The sequence below is a fragment of the Camelus bactrianus genome, chromosome 8 (assembly GCF_048773025.1).
Source record: "Camelus bactrianus isolate YW-2024 breed Bactrian camel chromosome 8, ASM4877302v1, whole genome shotgun sequence".
NCBI lineage: Eukaryota > Metazoa > Chordata > Mammalia > Artiodactyla > Camelidae > Camelus > Camelus bactrianus.
In genome coordinates, this window is record NC_133546.1 from 41340663 (window position 1) to 41361269 (window position 20607).

Genomic DNA, 20607 nt, shown 5'->3' on the forward strand with positions numbered 1-20607 from the left:
TTTTTTTTGTCTCTGCCTCCGAGTGTCTGATTCAGTGGAAGTGGGGCCTGAGAATTTGCATTTCAGAGTTCTCAGATGATGTTGGGGAATGTGCAGGGAACACATTTTGACAGCTACTATTCTATTGACGAGCCTCCTCATTTTGCTGATGCTCACTGATTTGCTGGAAATTTACACTGCTGGTTGTTAACATCTGCCCTCAAATGTCTCCGACAAAGTCACCAATGGTCTCTTTGTTGACAAACCCAATGGACATCTCTCAGTGTTCACGTTACTTGGCTTCTCGGTGGCTTCTGACTATTGTTGCTCCCCTCTTGATACCTTCATCTCTCTCAGTTACTGTAATAGAATTTTCTTTGTTTCCTTCTTACTTCTCTAACTCAGACATTTTTCTGTATCAGATTCCTTTGTAAGTTTCTCTTATATCCACCCCTGTGTTTTAATCTCACAATTGTGCCTCACATCAGTCTTTAATCGATAAATCTTTTACCTAGGACCAAATCAATACTCTTCTAATTAATCTCTTTGCCTTGGTCTTGAGTCTCCAAGCCACCCTTCCCACCTCTACCAAAGTGATCTTTCTAAAATACAAGAGTGATGATAGTCTCACTGTGCTTAAAACCCTTAAGTAGCTTCCCATTTATTGTAGGATGCATTCCAAACTCTTTAGCTTGGCTAATGTGGCTCTCTATAACCTAGCTCTTATGTACTCTTTCCTTGTATCATGCCTACTTTGGAATCTTAGTAGACATACTTAAAAACAACCAATTTCCATAGAGGCTACATAATTTCACGCCTCCATACCTCTGTTCGTGCTCCTTTCTCTTCCAGGGATTCCCTCCTTCCCATATCCATTTAACCAGCAGACATCTTCTCAGCTTTTGTATGTCCCTCCTCTTTGAACGCTGGGTGACAATTCCAGGGAGCAGTGACCACTTTCTTTTGCCCACACATTATAATGACATCAGCAGTACTGTATTGTACTTCTTAGTTTACATGTCTGATTCTATTAGATTATAAAGCTCTTGAGAACAATGTTTTTTTCAATTCAATGTCCCTGTGTATTGCTCTGTGCCTGATACATTGCCTGTCTGTTTTCTGAACAAATGAATGAGCAACAGAAACTGAGGAAGCAGCAACTGATCAAGACCGTGGGTAACTGTATTAGTTTCCTAAGTCTGCTGTAACAAATTACTGCAAATTTGGTGGCTTAAAACAACAGAACCTTTTTCTCTCATAGTCCTGGAGGCCAGAAGTCTCAAATCAAGGTGTTAGCAGGACCGCATACTCTATGGAGGCATTAGGAAAGATTCCTTCCTCTCTGTTTCCAAATGCTGGGGGCTCCAGCTGTTCTTTGGGTTGTGGCTGCATCACTCCAAACTCTGTCTCCATTTTCCCTTTTTCTTTTCTTTCTCTCATAAGGGTGCTTGTTGTTGCTTTGGGGGCTAAACGGGGTAATCCAAGATAATCTCATCTCAAGACTCTTAATTTAATCTTCTAAGACTTTTTTTTTCCCCCTCCAAATAAGATCACATTCTCAAGTTCTAGTGGCTAAGACATGGACATAGCTTATTGGGGGCCACCATTCAACCCACTACAGGCACTGTGAAAAAAATAAGGATGGTATTCATAAGTAGAAATAGGAGAAAGGCAGGAAATCCTCTTCTGCCCTCTGGATCCCATGTCATAACAATGAATAGAAGGTGATAGACATGTACTCTGTTATTCCAGTTCTCTTCAAACCAGTCATCACCCACAAACTCTTCTTTAAAAAAAAAAAGTGTGTGTGTGTGTGTGTGTGTTGAGGGGCATGGGTTAAGCGCTAAGAATATTCTCCTTTCTGCCTAAATGAGACCAAGTCCTTTTCCTTAAGCTTAAAAAGACAAGGAAAAAACAACAACAAAACACAAGGATCTCCTTCATTGGTCCTTGAAAAGCAATACTTTCTGAACTGATTTTGTTTTCTTACAATTTTACATTTGTCCTGTTTCACTTCTTGTTATAGTAGCTTGCTTTCTTCACCAGTTAGGCACGTAAATGCTTTTGATGAAAATGTTAATTTGTATTGGTTGCAAGCAAGCAGAGAAGTAGGTTTGGAATAAGCAGTTATGGAAATTGTGGGGATGGGAGACTGGGCAAAGGCCTGGGAACGCTGTTCCAGATTCCAGCCCAACCACTCACTCTGCAGTTTGCACATGATCCCCCGGCACCGAAGCCAGGGTTTCCAGAGCGTACAGCTTGCATTTCCATTAGAGACTGACTGACAATTGCCAAGATCAAACCTTTTCCTCTGACTTTGCAACTGAAGATTGAAGGCTTTCTCATCTAGTCAACAGCCATGAGAGAGCTCAGGAAAAGTGGGGAAAACGTAAAAATACAGAATGAATAATCTGTAGAGCTACGTTTCCTTTGTTTTTCCACAAGACAGAAGAGCACAGGATACTGTAATTTGTCAAACCCCCAAACAAAACGAAACAGGTCTGTTGTTAATACAGACAAACGGCCACAGCTGCAGAAAAGTTTCCACATGAAATCTTTCAGTCCTCAATAGTCATTTTGCAGTTTTGTGATCGCTTTTCCAGGATTCTTTCCTCCCTCCATGTTTATTCATGTTAACTATTTGTTCCATGTTGCAAGGCCCTTCTGGTAGATATGCTTCTGACAGTGCTGCTTTCCATACAGTAGTTTTCTAATTTTCTACTCAGTTTCACCAGTACGCATGTGTCGTTTCAGTTGGCCCAGTAGCTTTAACAGTGAAATGTTTTGATTACCTGGTCTGTTAGAAGGACTGCTGTTACACTCCCCGCCATACCTCCATTCTCAGCATTCCGGTGATGGTGATGCAGCACACACACACACACACACACACACGCTGCCCCCCCCCCCCCGCCAGAAGCATGTGGCTAACTGTTGTGCCACAAATTAATGCAGTGAAGCTTGAAACCCCAGTTGTCATACAGCTCAAATGTAGGCCAGGTGTGTTGAGAGTTTTCCAAGAGTTTGACTGTATTTTGGTTAAGTTGAATTTCCTAGGCTGGCTTGAATTGCTGTGAAAGTGAGAAAGCCAGGCTGAAAGACCTGGTGTTTGATCACTTAAGGCTGAAATTTAAACCTCAAGCAAAACTCAAGGAATCCAAAACTGATTCAAAACAGAAAGAAGAAAGTTTTATGGGACATTTCTGTGATGGAAACTGATGAGTTATGCATTTTTACTGTTGATTCTAAGCTTGTCTTCCTCTTTTGCCAGTGTATATTTATCTCTTTGGGAATAATACCATGTTACAGTAAAACTGCTTTCATTTTGACTACATTTGTGATACTCAGACACATAGAGGTTGATGTTTACTTTTGCTCTGACAAGAGAGAGTTTCCAAAGAATGCTGTACAAACTTGGGAGATAAATGTTTAACCCTTGTAGGAGGGAAAGGATGCCTGGGCCTTTGTATAACACTTTACCAGCACAGAAATAATTTGAATATAAATAATTACAAAATTGAAATGACAAAGTATTCTTATTTGAAAATGGAGTCCAGGGTTTTCTACTTGGCAGACTTTATGGACTTTCAGAATTATTCAATATAAATGAAAGTAATAAAAATTGAGCTTAAATATAAAATAATTTTTATAATACTTTTTACAGTGTGTCCATTTATTCAGATGGACTTTTATCTAAATTAGTAAGATATTACTGTGTTCATTTGTATAGAGTCATACATATAAATTTTCTAAAGATACGTGTATTTACATGCATTTTAAGCTATAATTTTACAGATTTTATGCTATATTTAAAGCAAAGAAGGAAAAGTAAATGTGAAAAATTAAATGTTTCATACATTTTGGGTATAAAGTATTATAGGTTCGTTGTCAAAAATTAAGGAAATACAGAAAAATCTAAAGAAGACAAGAAACCACTTCTAATCCTACCGCTTAATAATAATCATGGTGAACATTTTTAGAATTACTTTTAGCATTTTTGTGTGTATATTATCTTTTTAAACAATTAAATCAAGATCAATTAATGTGCCAAAGCTGCTGGAACAACTGAATATCCATATGGAAGAAAACAAATGAACTTTGACCCATATCTCCATACACAAAAAATTAATTTGAAATAGGTCATAGACATAAACTTAAAATCGGAAACAAAGCTTTAAGAAGAATAAAAAGAGGCCATTTTGATCTTGGGACAAAGATTTCATAGGAAAAAAAACAAACACATAAGAGAAATAAGATAAATAATGTTTAATTCAACAATACAAAATTTCTTTACTCATTAGAAGACATCATTCAGAAATGACCAGACAAGTCATAAACTGGGGAAAAAAATATTCTCAGTACATATATATGACAAAAGGCTTGTATCCAGATGTATAAAGAAGCTCCTAAAATCAGTAATAAATTAATAATACATAGTAATTATTTATTTTTGTATAAAAATTAGGTAAAGCAACAAATATTTATTATCTTGTACTTTTTAGAGTCAGGAATTTGGGGGAAAGTTAGCTGCATGGTTCTGGTTGAGTGTTGCTTATGAGGCTACAGTGAATATATCACTTGGGGCTGCAGTCAGTTGAAGGTCTGACTGGAGCTGGAAGACTCCCTTGCAGGATGACTCACTCACATGGCTGTTTGCAGGAGGCATCAGTTCCTTGCCACGTGGGCTTCTTTATAGGTTACTTGAGAATGTCCTCATGATATGGCAGCTGTCCTCCCCCAGAGTGAGCAATCCAAGAGAGACAGCCAAGAGGAAGTCACAATGCCTTTCACATTCTGTTTTAGACATGCACACCATCACTTCAACCATAGTCTCTTTATTAAAATCAAGTCACTGAGTACAGCCCAGATTTAAGGAAATTAGGCTCCACCTTTTAAATGAAGGAATATCAAATAATTTGTGGATATATTTTTAAATCACTATAGATACTTCAATGAAGAAGATATATATATTATATATATACATAAGTGGGCAGTAAGTATAGGAACAAAAGTATTCAACTTCATTAGTCATCATTAGTCATTAGATAATGCAAATTATATCCACTATGAAATACTATTTCAACTCATTAGGGTGGCTGAAGTGAAAAAGATTGACAACACCAAATGTTGGAGGGTATATGGAGCAACTGGAACTCTCATTATTGTTGGTGAGAGTGTAAAATAGCATATACACTTTGGTGAATTTCCTAGCAGGTATTATAAAGTTTACACCTAACTTACTCCATTTCTGATATTTTCTGGAGGGAAGTTAAACACATGTCCACAAAATAACCTAAGACGTGGCAATATTGAGATTATCCATAAACACTTAAAACTGCAAACAGTCCAATGTCTATTAACAGGGAGAAGGAAAAGTGAATTTATACGGTGGAATTCTTACAAAATGTGTATTTATACAATCAGTTATTACTTAGCAATACAAAAGAATGAACTCCTAATACATTCAACAACATGAATGTATCTCAAAATGTAATGATCTCATATAATTATTAAGCAGAAGAAACCAGACATGAAAGAGTAAATATTGTATGATGCCATTTATATGAAGTCTAAGAACAGGCAAAACTAATCTATAGAGACAGAAATAAGAAAATGATTGCCTAGTGAGAATAGAGGCAAGGAATTGATTGCAAATGGGCAAGAGGGAATCTTAGGAGGGTGATGAAAATGCTCTATTTTTTGTTTTGGTTAGTAGTTACACCAGCATACACAATTTCCAGAATTCATAAAACTGAATACCTAAGATGTGTGCATTTTTCATGTTAATAATGCTATAATAAAAAATAAAAATGAAGCTCATCTGGAGAATATTTACTGCTTCTTTGGCTAAAATTATATTGTGTTTTTCTATTCCCTTTGTTTTTGTGAGTCTTTTGATGGCTGCATATTATTTCAGGATGTTGATACCATCTAAATATAAATATTATGATATGAATAAAATTGTTTATCATAATATGAATATATCACTATTGAATTTATAAATATTAAGATTAATCTCAAATTTTATAACAAGCAATGGTATATTTCCTCTTATCTCTAAGTGTCTTGTCTTGTTTGCATTTATGATTATAGGAACATTATATTTAAGCTTTTATTTCAAGGGTAGCTGGTTCCTGATTAGATGATGAGTCTTAAAGGTCTTTCTTCATTAGGTGTTTCCTGGTGGATCTTTCCTCCCTCTCTTCCTTTCCTCCTCCTCTTCTTCCTTACCCTTCTTTTCTTTCTCTCCCACTTTGTGTATTTTACCTAACTTTTTATTTTAAAAAGTTCAATTCTTTAGAAAAGTAAGATAAAGAAGAGTATAATGAATGCCTGTATATCCTTCACATAGATTCACCAATTCTTAACATTCTGCTACATTTGCATTGTGTGTGTGTGCATGCACATAAGTTTTCTTAAGTTGCAAATGTTACTTAAGCCTGTGAAAACATGGGTAATATCCTGCAAAGTCACAATAAAATGATCACTCTCAAGAAATTTAACACTGATGCAATAATATTATCAAATGTAGAGTGCACGTTCAAAGTTTCTAAATGGACCTCAAACTTCCCTTCCTACTTTTTTTGTTGTTGTTTCAGGACCCAAGCAAAGATAATACATTGCATTTGGTTGTTTCCTCAGTCTCCTTTAATCTATTTTAGAACAACCTCTCTACCTTTTTTTCTGTTTGACATTGATATTTTTAGGGCTCTAAAACATTGTAGAATGCTCCTCAAAATGGATTTGTCTGATTAATTCCTCATGATTAGGTTCAGGTTGAACATTTTTGGCAAGAATACCACATGAGTGATGTGTATAACGTGTTGCATTATGTAATGTCACTGTGTTCCTTCGCTGGTGAAGCTAAGCTTGATCTCTTGGTTTAAATGTTTTCACCAGATTACTTCCTTTTTGAAACTAAGAAATTATCTGTAGGGTGATCATGTGAATATTGTGCCCTCCAATAACCTTTCTTCTAATAATTATAACATTTACCAATGATCCTTATCTGACTCAGTTTTTACAATGAAGCTGTAAATGGAGATTTTCTAATTCTATTTGTTTTTTACATTTATTAGCTACATTCTTCTGTGTAACAGTGCTTTCCTCTTTCCTCCTTCTCTATTTTAGTACCATGGATTCTTAAAAAAAATTTTTTAATGTAATATATTGTAATCTCTTTTGGACATTGTAGTGTTCAAATTGCCCTAAATTTGGCCAGTAGAGATCAGAGGTAATATTTTAAAATCATTTTAGATTGTTTTAAGCCATTTGTCCCAAAAGTCATAACTGTTCAAATTAAATTGATTTCTTTAATGTTTGAAGATGATGTCCAGTGGTGCGATGGTAAATATTTAACAGTTTTCTCATAAAAAAAAAGAGATCCCATTTGTAGTGTTTGCTAATTTCCATGGTGTACGTACTCTCACCTTGGTTGATTTCAGGTTGACAATGGAGAGAGATGCATGATAACTTGCTACTGTTTTGTATTTCTACCATGCAGGTACAATAAATATGAATAAATTCAAGAGTTGGTATAGTCAAACATAATCAACTTATTAGGAGGTGATGGATTTTGAATATTATTACCTTTGTGTTTAATATCACTTATTTAATATTTAGTTTGTATAGTTCAATTTTAAATAATATCTGTGTTTAACAACTGGCTCACCAAAGTTTTTTGCCAGAGTTTAACAGTTGGCTTTTATGAGCAGGTACAAACCAGCTTTAGGACCCAATCCCAGTGTCTATTGCCAACCAAAGTCTGAGCCTAACTTTTGACTTCAATATTAATTAAATGTCAATAAAATTTTACTCAAAATCAGATTGGAAAATCCTAGAATATTTTTTTTCCCAGAGAAATCACTTTGTCAGAGAAATCAGTTTCCCTCCCTCTTCTCCACTTGGTGCTCTTAGATTAGTAGTGTCAAAAACTGTAACTGTCTTCAATTTCCTGAACTGGAAAGTTAGTAAGGACTTCAGGTAATACGTGAAGGAGAAATGACAGACCATTTAGGGACAATAGGCCCCCGTGTATAATCCTGTCCAGATCTTCTGCTGGGAAACATACTGTTTCCTCTGCCCAGCTTCCATCCCTTCTAGAATCAGTTCCACTTTTCCTGGTAGATGTCCTTCACCCACACTAGCTGTGTACCTTGCTCCCTTCCCACAGTTTTTTCCTTGGGACTTTTTCAACTGGATCTAGAAGAGAGATTCAGTCCTTCTCTGGAGGGGAAAGCATGATGTAAATGTGGGAGAAACTGGCAAGGGAAGTTGTGTGATCAAATTTCCCCTCTAGACTAGTGCTCTTAACGCCCCTGTAGGCACTGCTCTGTGTGTTCTGTGTCTCTTGTGGTCCGAGGATGCGCCTCCTTAAAGTGGGATGGAGAAATTAGGGTGGAGCCACCAGTTGCAAGGCGCTAAACACTGATTCTTGAAATGAGAAGGTAATCATAATCTAGTTCATCTCAGTTCAACTTTATTAAGTGTCATCCTTGTGCCAAGAAACAGTGTTATATGCTGGAGGAAAAGGATGAAAGTCACATCTATATCTTAAAAGATCTAGTCTAGTAGGAGAGAAGTGTGTGTAATCAAGACATACAAATACATAGCAGTCTTACAGCATATCTATACAGTGAACACTCAACAGCCATTATCTATATGTACATCTGTGAAATACTATATAGCTACTAAAATCACATCTCTGAAGAGTATTTCTAAACAGAGGAAAGAGTCATCATATGCTCATTATATACACACCCATATGCATATACACTCATGTATATATATATACACTCTGCATATATATATACATATGTATACACACACATATATAAAGCATATATGTATGCAAAACTAAGATTAAAGAACATGCATAATGGGGTGACTCTAATTTTACTTTTTAAAAGTATATATACATAGAAAAAGGATAGAAGGAAATACTGTTAAGTGAAGAGTAGGTGGTAGATTGTAAATGACTTTATTTCATTATTTTTTCTGTTTTCATAATTTTCAAAATTTTCAGAGACTAATATGGCTGACATCAGTACTCAAAATATTTTATTGTTTAAGATATTGCTCAGTTATCATAGGTCTTAATTTATGCAGTGTATTAATCTTCTAGGATTAATACAAAATACCGAGACTAGGCAGCTTAAACCCAGAAATTCATTTCTCACGGAAGTCCAAGATCAAGGTGTCAGCATGTTTTGTTTCTCCTGAGGTTTCTTTCATTCACTTGCAGAGACTGGTTGTCACTGTGTCCTCACGTGGCTTCTCCTCTTTGTGCTCAAGTTCCTGATGTCTCTTCCCTGCCTTATCGGGATCCTAGTTGGTTGGGTTAAAACCCCACCCATGTGATCTCATTTAACCTTAATTATCTCCTTAAAGATCCTCTCTCCAAATTCAGTAACATCAGAGTTATATCTTCAACCTGTCAATTTTGGGGAGGGTGGACATAAATCAGTCCATAACATACAACTTATAAAATGAGTTTAAACCTAAAAAAATGATGCAAAATAAAGCAATTAAAGTTCTAAAAGTGAAAGAATTTTCATGTAGCTTACTTTAACTGGTGATTATTTGTAACATCTTTGTAAATTTGAAAATCAGTGTCTAGCTTTCTAAATAAATGTTGCCACCTCCATTTTCCACATCCACTACCCAAATATTTTCTTAATTATATTGTCATTTAATTATATGGGTATAGAAGATATTATTGTTAAAAGTATTCTGTACTTTAAAACATGAGTTTATCTTTGAAACTTTTTTTTTAATTACAATGCCTTTTTTCTTTTCTAAAACATATCCAGGTGAATGTTCTTCCAAATGACTTGATTTAGTTACATTGTAGTGAGAGAAATTTTATATTTAGGCCTATGGAAATTCAATCCTGGATATAAGAAGAATTTAGAGAACTTTAGAGATGGTGACAGTTTCTCCAAGATCAATATGCCTAAAAGTGCATATATGTATATATACATACAGATAGATGAAAATATGTATTTGTCTCTGATTTAAAAATAACACATTTTCATTGTAGAAATTTTTTAAAAAGACAGAAAAGCACAAAGAATAAAAGCATACACTTTATCCCAATATCCAGAGATATCTGATGTTAGTATTTTGCTCTGTATTTGTGTCTGGCCTCCAACTTGGCGTCCAATGGTCCTCACCTCCTGATAGTCACACCCTTGTGTAGCCTCTTTCCCTATGGAATCAGGCTGATCCATGTGAGAATTAAAATCATTTGAAAGTAACTGTGTGTGACTCCTGAGACTAAATCATTAAAGAAACCACAGCTTCTGTTCCAGTCTCTTGGATAGATCCCTCTGAGGAAATCTAGCCACCATGTTTGGAGATACTCAGGCGTCCCTGGAGAGGCCCATAAGAAGAGGAACTGAGACCTCCTACCAACAGCCAGCATCCACCCACAAGCCATGTGACTGAGCCTCTGTGGAAGTGGATCCTCTAGCTCTGGTCAGACCTTCAGATGACTACACCCTGGCTTTGCAACCTCATGAGAGAACCCAGGCAATAGCTACAGACTCTGCTCCTCCCAAATTCCTGACCTATCAAGAACATGAGAGATGATAAATGATTGCTACTGTGTTTAGCCCTTAAGTTTTGGCATGATTCATTACACAGCAATAGATAAATAATAGCATATTCTTCCAGTTTTTCTATTTTATTTATTTTTTTCATTCAACAAATACTCATTGAACTCTTGCTACATTAGTCAGGGTTGAACCAGAGAAACAGAATAAGAAGGGAATCTGTGTGTGGGGTGTGTGTGCATGTGTGTATTTATGACATGGGACTAACCTACGTATTGCCATCATGGGGGTCTCTGAGCAAGCCTGAAGTCCACAGCAAAGGTGGTCAGGAGGGAAAAGTCATGAGCAGGTTGGAACCCTGTGAGCACAGGCTGAAGTTTGTCCTCAGGCAGCAGCCACTCAGGAAGATTGATCCAGGGGGAAGAGAGAGTAATTGTACATTCAGCTGCTGCTTTGAAGTCTTTTAGCTCAGGGAAGTCTTAAGCTTTCTTTTAAAGGCCTTCCAACTGATTAAGCCAGGTCCCCTAAGGGTAATCTCTCTTTGGATTTGTTTGAAGTCAGCTGACTTGGACTTTAATTACATTTGCCAAATCCCTTCATAGCAGCACCTAGCTTAGTATGATTGAAAAGCTGGTCGGGAGAGAGAGTTTTTTATTATGAGGAATTGGCTCACGTAAATATGGAGGTTGAGCACAATCTGCTAACTAAGCAGGAGACCCAGGAAAGCCAGTGGTGTAATTCAGTCTGAGTCTGAAGGCCAGAGAAACAGGGGAGCAGATGATATAAATCCCAGTCCAAGGGCCAGAGAAGATGAGATGTCCCAGCTCAATCAGTGAGGCAGGAAAAAAGGGGCAAATTCCTCCTTCCTCTGCCTTTGGTCCTCAGTGGACTGGATGATGCTCACCCACTTTGGGGAGGGTTATCTACTTTACTGGGTCTGCTACTTGAAATGTTAGTCTCATCCAGAAACTACCTCAGAGACATACTAAGAAATAATGTTTAATCTGGCTGCCCTGTGGCTAGTCAGGTTGACACATAAAATTAATCATCATGGCTGGTTTCTCCATATTATCACCTACCTATTACTAATTAACATGCTGCTTTTTTTTAAACTAATTTTGCTTATTCATATTCACTTAGCATGAGCTGTGTATGCAATATTGTACATCAATTCTGCATCTTTCTTCCATGACACGTACAAATTTTTAGAAAGATTTTCAGAAATGTTCATGCTGTTTTCTATATTAATGTATTTAAGACATCAATACAGAGCTATAATAACTGACTTAAGAAATCATCCTTGATAAACATTGTTCAGAGAAAGCAGTTTTTATTGTTTATTATCTTATAGATTAATATTGTATCTTGCATTTGGATTGGGGTTTTCTTCTCATTTTCAAAATACTTTCACATCTGCATCTCACATGATCTGAATGTGAGCAGGGCAAGATGTCACATAACAAAATGTACAAGGTGGAAGGGGGTCTTGTGGTTCATTGTGAGTATACTAAGTGTAAGAGAAAGTACAAAGTTAAGGAAGACTTTCTATCTTAAGGAGCTGTTAGTCTTGTAGGGGAGAACAGTCTGCAAACAGAGAGCTATAAGAGAAGATCTGATATGATAAGTAACGTTATGAGTAACAGACAGGGATGGGTTTGGAGAACATGGAGGCAGAAGAATCAGACTGAGCAGAGTCACAGAATATGCCTAAAATGCCTCACCAGAGAGCATATTACTGTGTTCTTGGCACGTGTTTGCAATGAAAAGTTAGGCCAGTGGAAAGTCATGAATGTAACTAACAAAAGTTATGTTTGAGTCTGTCTCAAATAATGTTTCCTTGAAGCTAAGCAGGGAAGATATTTTTTTACCCAGTGGAACAAAAAAAAAGCTTTTTTTGGAAAATGTTAACCCTTCCAAGGCCTCCATTGAACTATGGATTTTCTGTGGCTGATAATTTTCATCAGGATTTTAAGTGATACTGAACAATATCTGATTTGCGAGAGGACTGAACTCTTTTAACACTGAAAACATATTTATTATTGACACTGAAAACCTGTGAGGCTGAACATAAGTGGAGCAGGACCAGAGAGATAACTACGAATGATAGGAGCGTAGAAACCTCTCTGCTCAGTGACCAAGCTCAGGAACAGGCCTGAGAACATGGTCCTGGCCCTGGAGTGGCATGGCACTAGCAACGTGGGACTGGTGGAACCACAGTGCCCGCCCTTCTAGGAGTCATCTTGGGTCCTTTGGGCTCTGCTTGACTAGTGTGTGCATTTCTTCTGGCAGGGTCCCTGCATCGCCTGATTGCAGTCAAGGTAGCCTACCATCAACAGGAGAAATAAAAGGCAAGCTGTGTCCTCTCTGTGTCGGGAATGAAACCAGTGGTCATTTACTTTAAACATTTATCTTTTAAATTTTTTTGAGGGGGAGATAATTAGGCTTATTTATTTACTTATTTTCTTATTGGAGGTTCTGGGGACTGAACCCAAGACCTTGTGCATGCTAGGCATGCACTCTACCACTGAGCTATACCTTCCTCATTAAACATTTATCTTTTAACATGCATTTTCCTCCAATTGTAGGTAATGAATCTTGTCAGTAAGTCAGGGTATTCCTGTCACAATGTGCTAGAAACTTCTCTCTTCCCTAGCATAGTGGTTCTTCTGCTGCTATTCTAAGGTGTTTTATGGGCACAGTTTGAGTAATATCATTGTTTCCTTAGAATGTGCCTAGGACTAATCCCATTAAATCATGCATGTAGATATGTATGTGCGTGTAAGTCTGTATGCCTGTATAAGAAATTCCATTGCAGCAAAACTGGTTAGATTGCAGATCTCTGCACAATGAAACTGTTCGGACAGCTTGTTTATTTCAAGCACTCCTTTAATACTCTTTTTTTTTTTTTCCTTATGAGCACGTCAACTTTAACTTTTGAAATTAAGAAATTGATCACAGGATTATTTTCTACCAATCAACACGAGGTGGTCTACAGACAAATCTCTTGATGGAATTTGATCTTACTGAAATTAATGAAGTGATCCACTGATGGAGATTAAACTGAAGGGTTAAATCAGAACACTTAAAGATGATCCGATGACACCGTTTTACATTCTCAAGATTTTGCTTTTGATGTTGCTGGGAAAGAGTAAGCAGAAAGCACAAAGCCGAAACTTCAGGATCAGCTTAGCGGCCTGAATCTGTACACCATAAAGCACAGGGCAGTTATCGACGTGGAAAACCCGATGATCTTCAGCAGGCCTGACACGGATGGCAGGTTTCTCTCCCAGAAGGTGTGGGTGATTTCTACGGGTGGAACATCCAATGATTCTGGTCCTTCGACCCATATGTCTTGCTTTGACACCTTCCCCAAAGCATTCAAGATCTTTGTATCTGCCTGTTCCCCAGCCTCTACTGCTCCTTCCATGTAACTACTCCGTTGTGTGGCAGTCTCCGTGCCAACGAAGTAAATTCTGCCTACTGGCTGGCGAATCACCCTTCCGTACTGATTCATGATCCCTCGGGGGAGGTAGGCGGTGTAACAGCCTCTGGAGTACTACTCCTCACACCAGTTCTTCTCTTCATAGTGCACCAGTTGTAAAGCTTCTTGGGGTCCTAGCACTTTGGCGTAGAGTTCACAGATTTTCCTTTTCCGTATTTTTTTATGGATTTTAGCAAGGCGGTCAGCTTTTCGAGCAAGTATGAAGCCCATGATGGCGGGCAGTGATCCATCTGGCTTGGTGTCATCTAGGGTTATTGAAATTGGAGCCTCCTCATCTTCAGTGATCATACAGCCACAATAATCGTTCTTCCAAAAGGCTTCCTTGTAATACATCATGCACTTAATGATAGCTCCCATTGGAAGGCACTGAATTAACTGGTTTCTCTCTGATGGGAACTCTGGTCTGAAGTGTATCTTGGCAGTCAAACTTATTTTCTTATTGGAGGAATGGCACTAATTATGTATTGGCACTCATAAAGTTCATGATTCAGTGTCCGAGTGGTGATGTTGTCACCTGACCGGTCAACAGAGGTGACAGGACACCTCAGCTTCACTCTGTCCCCGAGCAGTTGCATTATCTGTTCGCTTACTTGACCAGATCCACCTACAAACTCCATTCCTGGCCTCCATTGGTAACTGAGAATATCTGAGTGGTGCCTCCACACTGCTTCACGTACCACAAGAACTAGAGGGAAGACACCTCGTGGGGCTCCAAGGTCACACTGATATTCACAGAGATGCAAACTGCCTAGCGGTCTTTGGCCAACAGATTTTATCAGTGAGATCTTTCATGGTCGTCTTACCCCATTCCTCGCATGTGGAACCTCCCACGGGGTATCAGCTGGGATCTCCTTTCCCATATTATTCATTGTCCACCACAGATTGTTGTAATCCAGATATGCAGTGGGATTCCATACTGGAGGGAAGGTGCCCCGAAATAGATAAGTTCTCCCCTTGACATAATGAACAAGATACTCATTTACATTAACCTTGTAGGTTTCTAAACCCAGTTCCTTAGATAACCGAAAGATTTTGTTCTGGATCGGTCCTGCATAAGTCCCGCCAACATCTACGTAATCAACATTTTCATTCCTCACTGTATGTGTTCTTCCTCCAACTCTGTCCCGAGCTTCTAAAACCAAAACATTAACTCCATGTTCATTTAAGAGTTTGGCAGCAGACAATCCTGAGATGCCGCCTCCTATCACAACTACGTTGAACATCTGGCCCGTTGTTTGCCTTCTCCTGATTCTCCATGCTCTGGTTGAGACTCTCCCAGGGCGTGGGTATAGGAGTGGCCTTTAATACTCTTTTGACCTCCTATAAACTTAGACTTCTTATGTGTCAAAATGAATAAAATTATTTCTAACATCTGAAAAAAATACAATTATTTTTATTAACAGTCAGAGGGAAAAAATAGGGACATATTCAGGACTTAAGGGAATGCTCTATCCTAATTTTTGTATAAAGGACTTAAATAAATATAGGTAATTGCACAATAAAATTCAACTAGATGAATCAAGAAAGAAACCTTTTACTTATGTGTATATTATCTTGATTTGGATTTAGAAAGCCTTAATTAACTGGAATTCAGTAAAGTGAAATTGTAAGGAACCATCATTTGCTTTCTTAGGATTTCTCTGTAAGAAGAAGAAAGACAAATCACAGAAATTGGCAGGATGCATGGTGGTCCAATTGAGAAAAGATTGTGACTGCACCATATTTCTGCTAAGGGTCCATGAATAGCTCTAAAATACAAACAAGAAACAACAACTCATTTCAAAGACTTTAAAAGACAACATAATAATTGCAGGGTGTTTCTTATGGTCAACGTAGGTTCTCATCAATATGTCATACTTTTCCAGATAAATCTACACAACCATTTAATTGTAATTGTTACCAGTGACTCTAAGGCACTGTAACATTTTCTGTCATAAAAGAGGTTAAAGCAATTTTTATATACTATATTTACTAAAGTAGGAAAACTACTAAAATATTAGAAAAATGATCAACCATTAAGTTTGAAATAAAAAAGGATTTCGTTTGAGGCCGTCTAAAGTTTTCATTCTTTAGAAGATCTTGTTCCTCTAATTTCAGGCAGTCATTGACTTAATTTTACATTTTGTTTGAGGCCAAGTATTGTAATTGTAAAATGCATTTCAATAGATAAAAGCATAAGTTATTTAGGAATTACTAGAAATCTAAACAAAATTTAAAGTTTCAAAATAAGAGTGTCATGGACTTTAAACCACCTTTATGCTCCCAAGTTAATTATACATGTAGTCATGATCATATGCTTTTCACAATGTATATACTGTGTTTTAAACTGTTATCAATGCTCATTCAGTCAACAGGGAAGGTCTCAAATGCCTGGAAAATATTATCTGTCTGATTTTGTAATATCCATAACAAAGGAAATTTAGCCAGGCATCCCATTCTAGATTTACTGTGGACGACAGGTTTGACAGGAAGAAGAATATGATTTACAAATTGAAGAACAGAATATCAAAGTGAGTAGATATTTTTTAAAAACATTTAAAATAGACCTCTGTATAGAAAGCTGATAAAAGTATTATGTGAAAGATGGGAGCTATCTCTTTAAGTTGATTTATGTGGTCAGTGTTAACATTTAGTATATCAATATTGTGTGTGCTATATATTCTTTGGTAATCTTCTGTTTTCATGGACAAGCTCAGTATATAAATGTGCACCTATTGGCAGTAAATTCCATCTTCCTCTTATGCCAGGCCTTAACAAATACATTTTGGATTTTAGGCATATATGCAGTGGGTTTTTTTTCCCCACAAATTAATTATTTTATAAAGATTCTATGAGGTCTCCTTGTTGTAAATATTATGAAAGTATGCTTAGAGCCTGTGGTGGCAGTGGGGAGGTATTGTCTGTCTAAGGGAGACCATTTTCTTCTGGTGATTAACTCAGCATCACCAAGCAATACCCTTTGGGTCCAATTTCCTGATCTGTGGTTTGCAATGGCTAATTGCTAAAGGACCTCTTTATGATTCTATAAAACAATTATCTTTGAAATTTCATTTTCAAACAAAAAATATGGGAAATTTGGGATCTTTTTAAAATAGGAACTTAAGAAAACAGGAGTTAGGAAAATATAAATGGATGTTAATCTAAGATATACCCTTTTATCATGAAAATTTTTACTCAGAACTAGGTAAAATTAGAATCCCAGCCTCAGTATCTGCATGTGTTGAATATTTTTTTGGTTTTAATATGCTTTAGTACACTGTTGTGCCAGCACTAACAAAATGAGTTTTCAAGCAATAGTGTTTTCCCTAAGGAGAAAATTAAATGCTGGTTTGGTCTGTGTAGGAAGTGTGTAGGCGGGACTCTCAACTTTCAGGAAAATTTCTGTTTTTATGAAAAGATATTTTCCAGCTTCCCTTTGAATTACTTCCCTGAAAAGAGTGAAAAAGACTATGAAAATGGAATTGTCATGGTGACTTGCTTGATGGCAGAGGTGATCTGTGGCTGCTTCCACCTTTGCTGTAGTTGAGAGCAGAATCTAGGAGGAAGGAGAGAGGAGGTGTCACAGTAAGGTTGGGGAGGCAGTAGGCCCAAAGCTGCTTCAGAACGTGGTCTGATTGACAAGATCGCCTTGAGAGCTCTCGGTTGTTGACACCTGGTACCTGGTATGGGTTGAGCTGAGTCCCACCAAAATTCGTCTGTTGAAGTTCTAACGCCTAGTACCTCAGGATATGACTTTATGTGGAGACAGAGGCTTTACCAGGGAAATCAAGTTTAAATGAGGTCATTAAGGTGGGCATTTCTCCAATATAACTGGTGTTCCTACAAAAGGGGGAAATTTGGAGACAGACACATATACAGGGAGAATACCATGGGCACGTGAAAAGTGCCATCACCAAGCCAAGGGGTAAGTCCTGGAACCGATAGTTCCCTCACAGTCCTCAGAAGGAGCCAACCCTGCCAACATCTCGATTTTGGATTTCTAGCCTCCAGAACTGGGAGACGAATTCCTGTTAATTAAGCTACCTGGTTTGTTGTACTTTGTTCAGCAGCCCTAGCAAACAATACAACCAACCTGTATAAATTTAAGGAATAAGTAAGCAGCAAAAATTCTGATTGTATTTGAGTCATTGCAAAATGAAATTTTTGTATATTTGTTTGAAATGGAATTGAGTGGGGTTTCTTGTGATTTTATTTGTAATCAAAAGAATTTTAACTAAAAACAGTTACATATACATATTTATTCACACACATATGTTGTTAAAAAAAAGTTAAATTATATGTAAATATGGACTATAAAATGAAAGTCATTCTTCACTCTTCCCCCAGTTTTAGTTAGCTCCCTAGTGGTTAGCTGTTTGAAATCTAGCAGTGTATTTTTACAGTGCTAGATTCTTCATGTTATACCATACAGACTTGAATGAGATTTCAGCCTGATACTGGAGTTTTGCTAAAACATCACATTTAGAGTCTGTGCTGTAGGACTATGTTATAAGTGGGATCTTACGCTTCTCTTACCTCAACACCATAGATAGGCTATAAAATAGGTAGGCCTGTTATTTTAAATTCCATCCTATAATAATTAATATGTTTAGTGTTTGGTATATTACCAATCAAGGATGTATTTTTGACAAATCAACTCTCAGTTGGGGTTTTTCCTGAGTTTGTTTTGTTTACTACTTAAAATATTGTCATAGTTAATTAAAGAACAACTGACTACCTCTTGTTCAAGCTCTTTCCTAGGAATCAATAATAAATTACTTGCTTTCTATGAAGTTTGAATTGGTTATAGTGGAGTGATGCCCTTTTTATGAGAACTGAGTGAATCAGTAGCTCTCCTACCTGATGTAATAGCCTGGGACTTGAGCTATATAAAGACCTCTGAGTAGACAACCTGAACATTACAGAGTCCACACAAGAAAGCTCAAAGGTTTGCTGACAGACATGCCCCCGAGTCCTTAGCTGTTGTTTGTGTACTCATGGTTCCTGCATAGTTCCAATTACTTTTCTTGATGTTCCTAAATCCAAAGCAGATTGAAAGTCATAAAAATAAAACGTTTTACTCCTCCTATGCACAATGACAAGACTCAGAAGGAAAATCTAAACACTTAGTAGCTAGGAAGGAACAAAAAAACTGTAAAATGCTACAGTAAGTTGAGGTCATTTTTATATTAGAGTATGGTGCTCAAAGTTGCCCTGAGTCATTTTGAAAAAAAATTTTATTGTGATCAATATGCCCTGTTTAAGGTGGTAGAAAATTGTGTAATATATTTGAGAATTATTTCCATTTTAAAACTGTTCAGATATCGAAAGAAGTTGGTACTTACCAAGGGAAAGATTTAGCAATATCAAAAAATTTGCTCTCTACATAGTTGAGGTTTTATTAGTATCCCAATTAAAGTATGTCCTTTGCTAAGATGCCTCCGTTTATGATTGTACCTTAATTTATTTTACTTAGTAAGATAAAGACTTTATTCCACTGGCTGAAAATAAATTATGAGGTGATACGAAAGAAAATGTTTGTAGTACTCTACGTAGGCACGTTGAAAGCTATATTGTATCAGAATAAGGGATGCCCCCCAATATCAGCATACAGAATTTCACCAATGAATGGACTTCAAGCGAAGAAACTTTATTAAAATGTATGCCTCAAATTTTTGGAGCTCTGCTACTAAAGGGGAAGCAAGAGATCATAAACAAGATGGGATATTTTCAGCAATTTTAGATATCTTCTTTTCTTCAGCATCAGATCAATTGGTACATTGTTATTCAAATTGTATTCAAATAGCCCAATGTCAGTTTAGGATTGTAAAACAAAGGCCAAGAACATATCAGATGAATTTTTCAGTATTATAATTAAATAAAGGCGATATTTGTCACATTGAACAAAGATATTGTCTAATGAAATCTACCCCAAGTTTTGAACAGAGGGGTTTATGCTTGCCTGCTATTTGGCGATTCCTTGATAAGACGTCTAAGTGTGAAGTTACGTGCGCAATGTTAACAAAGAACAACTTATATTTGTAACAGCATTGTAGGCAGAGGTCTTTCAAAGTGCAAACATACCATCTTTCCTTCCCAAGGAGCTGTTGCGTTGCACATACGCTCTATAAATATCAAGTACAAGGAACCTGGTTTTTAATTACAAAGTAAAATACCATTCCAGAATTGCATAATTGGTGGTTGCCTTTTGCAATGCAATGAACATAAGGGAACCTGACATTAAATGTTTGATGTGTTGCCATGACATTTTCTGAAATTTTATTTTGCGCCACTTTTAAGCTGCAAACTATGTTAAATTTGAATTCCTTGGTGGGTAACGGAGTGATACAGAATTAAAGAATCTAACTGATGTTGGGATGCCTATGCTCATAGATTGTACAGTTCAGATTTTAGAAAAAAAGGAAATGCAGAAATAGACACACACTAGGGTCTTTATTCTCTCCTTACAGTAGTTATATGTTTTTCTGGATATAGAGGCCTTTTAGTCGGGGAGGGATGTCTCTAGCTTTCCCTTTGAATACAGGGAAGGATAACAGAGTGGAGGAAAAGACAGTGGCAGTCACTGCCCACCAC

General features: G+C 37.0%; 1 pseudogene; it reads right to left on the reverse strand.

The window, feature by feature from the left end:
- Positions 1–13713: 13713 nt before the first annotated feature.
- LOC105077143 (amine oxidase [flavin-containing] A pseudogene) lies at positions 13714–15291 on the reverse strand (annotated as a pseudogene).
- Between the last annotated feature and the right edge of the window lie 5316 nt (positions 15292–20607).